Source organism: Suncus etruscus, chromosome 6, assembly GCF_024139225.1.
Source record: "Suncus etruscus isolate mSunEtr1 chromosome 6, mSunEtr1.pri.cur, whole genome shotgun sequence".
Classification (NCBI taxonomy): domain Eukaryota; kingdom Metazoa; phylum Chordata; class Mammalia; order Eulipotyphla; family Soricidae; genus Suncus; species Suncus etruscus.
Genome location: NC_064853.1, coordinates 49,313,225 through 49,316,075, shown reverse-complemented (window position 1 = coordinate 49,316,075; position 2,851 = coordinate 49,313,225).

The window sequence follows — 2,851 nt, the reverse complement described above, 5'->3', positions numbered from 1 at the left end:
TCTTGGGGAGGGGTGGGGTTGGGTGGGAATGGGGTGGAAAGGTGAAGGGTGAAGGGGGAGCTAATGAACTAGGGAGAAACATTTTCCATGTGTGCAGTATTGTCTTTCAGAAAGTCTCCTGGGATCCTAACCATGTACTATTAAAAATGGGATGGGGTTGAAATATCCTGAATTGACCGGAACACTTCAGTGTAGAGAAACGTTTCCTATAGCCTTTGAAATAGACTGCCCTAGCTCTTGCCAGGCCCCCTTTACCTCCCATTTCTTTTGTCCTTCCTAGCATCATTTAAGTTAAAGTCATATACCCTGAGAAGAGACTCCAGGCCCTCAGGTTGAAGTTCATCCTGTCACAGGAGCATCAAGTCTTATCTGTATTTGCTCTCCCTGCAAGTTTCAGGAAGCATATTGTCACCATGGATCCTGAGTGGATCAAAAAGTGGATTTAGATTCAAGATTTAAAACTCAAAAATATTTTCCTGGATCAGTGGTTTTGAGGTCCAATAGTTAGGCTTTTCTCCTTTGTCCTTTCTGTTGGAATGAGAACATTTTGGTTTTCCTCCTGTGACCAGTACCGTGGACACAGGTTGATAGTTTTGAACTTGTTGTTTGAACTTACCTGTTTTTCTTGTCAAACGTAAGTACTCTATTTGCCGAGGTTCTCATTTGATTTCAGAATACTGTCCTCTATTCTCTAAGGCATATCATCTTTTTTCAAGTATGCTGTGAAGGCGATTTATTTTAAGGATAGGACCAGTTAGAGAAATTCTAATTAAAAAGGAAAAAAAAATTACTCTGCCAGTGACTGATGTCTCTAAGAGGAAACTTTTAGATGTGTCGTGGAGGCTCTTTCCCCTCAGCCAGGAACTCATTCTACAGAGCTCCAGGAGTAGACCTGGCTGACAAACACAGGAGACCAAGGTAGGAACCATCGTGAGATTTGTACAGAGATTTGTACATTTGTGTAATAGGCCTTTTCAAGCTTTATGTGTAGCTTTTTACCTGTAACCTTTATTACATTGTAAATTAAACGTAACTTTTGTCATTTGGGTGTCTCATTCAGTCTCCATCACAGCAGCTGTTGGGGTGTGATCTATCAGAGGTGCTGCTGTTGGGCTCGAGAGGTAATATTCTGTCCCCATTTTCTACCACAAATAAACATGCCCCTGGTAAATGAGGAAATTCTAATTAGAGATTTCAGTCCCCTGACTAAAGCGTCTCACAAAGCAAAGTGGGTTAAGAGGTATCAGTTGCCCTTCATCAGAACAGAACCATGAACCTAAGAAAAGGAGCCTGGGCTTAGAGCATTTGTCCTGGGGTAGGTGTGAGGTAAGTCTGTTACCCACCTTAGTAACATCTACGTGCACTTGCTCTTAAAGCTCAGGTGACCCTATAGCAAACAAGTCATCTTTGAAGGAAATTCAGCCAGTTTGGATAAAATGGCCATGTCTTGCTCTAATGTGCTAAGTGCACTTCGTGCATGGTGAGACATATATAGGTGGCTTTATGATTGCAATGCCCACTGGGTCCAAACCCCTTATGTTCCTAGAGCAGCAGAACAGCGTACAGAGGAACAGATACCAGTCACAGCTCTCACTAGGAGATTCCTCTTGACTTTCTTTTGTCAAAATCTCTGAGACCAAGTTTCCTGTTAACCCACTGTCCCGAAGTCCGGAATGAAACGAGACTAAATTCAAAGCATTACTTGAAGGAGGCTCAGATTTGAGCACCATGCAGTCCTCAAGCACTGCCAGGAGCAACCCCCAATCGTCTACAGGTGTGGCTTAAAGGGGTTGGGGGCACGGAATTGAAGTTGAAGTTTTAACCAAAAAAGAACAAATCCAGATTCTGGATTTGTTCAAACTTAAAATCTCTAGGATGAGTTGGGGTAAAAGCTGTGTGCTCAGGTCATATGTGACCTTACTCAGCAGGCTGTGGTTCTGTTTGTTGTTTGTTTGGTTGGTTTTTGGGCCACACCAATGACGCTGAGGTGTTACTCCTGGCTATGCGCTCAGAAATCACTCCTGGCTTGGGGGAACATATGGGACGTGGGGCATCAAACTGCGGTTCGTCCTAGCGCGCTTAAGGTGAACGCCCTACCGCTTGCACCACCACTCTGTCCCCAGTTCTGTTTATTGTTAACCTAGATTATTTTTAGGGTGGGGGACATAATCCAGCTGTGCTAAGGGTTCACTTCTGGTGGACACAGGGGACCATATAGGATGTTGGGGATGAACCCTAGTTGGCCACATATAAGGACCTACCTGCTGTGCTCTGGCCACCCCCTAGATGTTCTGCGTTTCCCAAGCTAGGAATATGGCTCACGTGGTAGAGTTACATGCCTTGGAAGTTCCAAACCCATCTTGATCATCAGCACTGAAAGACCCTGCAGCATGGCTAGATTTTAGGTTCGATGGCTCTTGACCTAGCAGCACCAGGACTGGCCCCACAATATTTTTTTAACTTTCTAGGGGCTAAAGAGGTGGTTGGTAAATCCTTGTATGCAGCAAACCTTTGAAGAATCTCCTCAGCCCCTGTACTTCCTGACAATCCCACAATCACACCTTTTGATGCCAGGAATAGAACTCAAGACATTCACACCTCCAAGGCAAATGTCTACTGAGCACTGCCCCTGTGGAAGGAATAAAAGGATTTAGGTCTAGACTACATAAAATCATTCCCAATAAGATTTATACCAGACATTATTGGATTCAGAGTTTTGAGTGTCAGAGTGAAAGGTCTCAAAAAGCTCGAGAGGATATTCTGGGACTGGAGATACAGCACAGCGGTAGGGCGTTTGCCTTGTATGTGGTCAACTCTGGGATGGACCAGACCCAGGATTGATTTCCAGTGT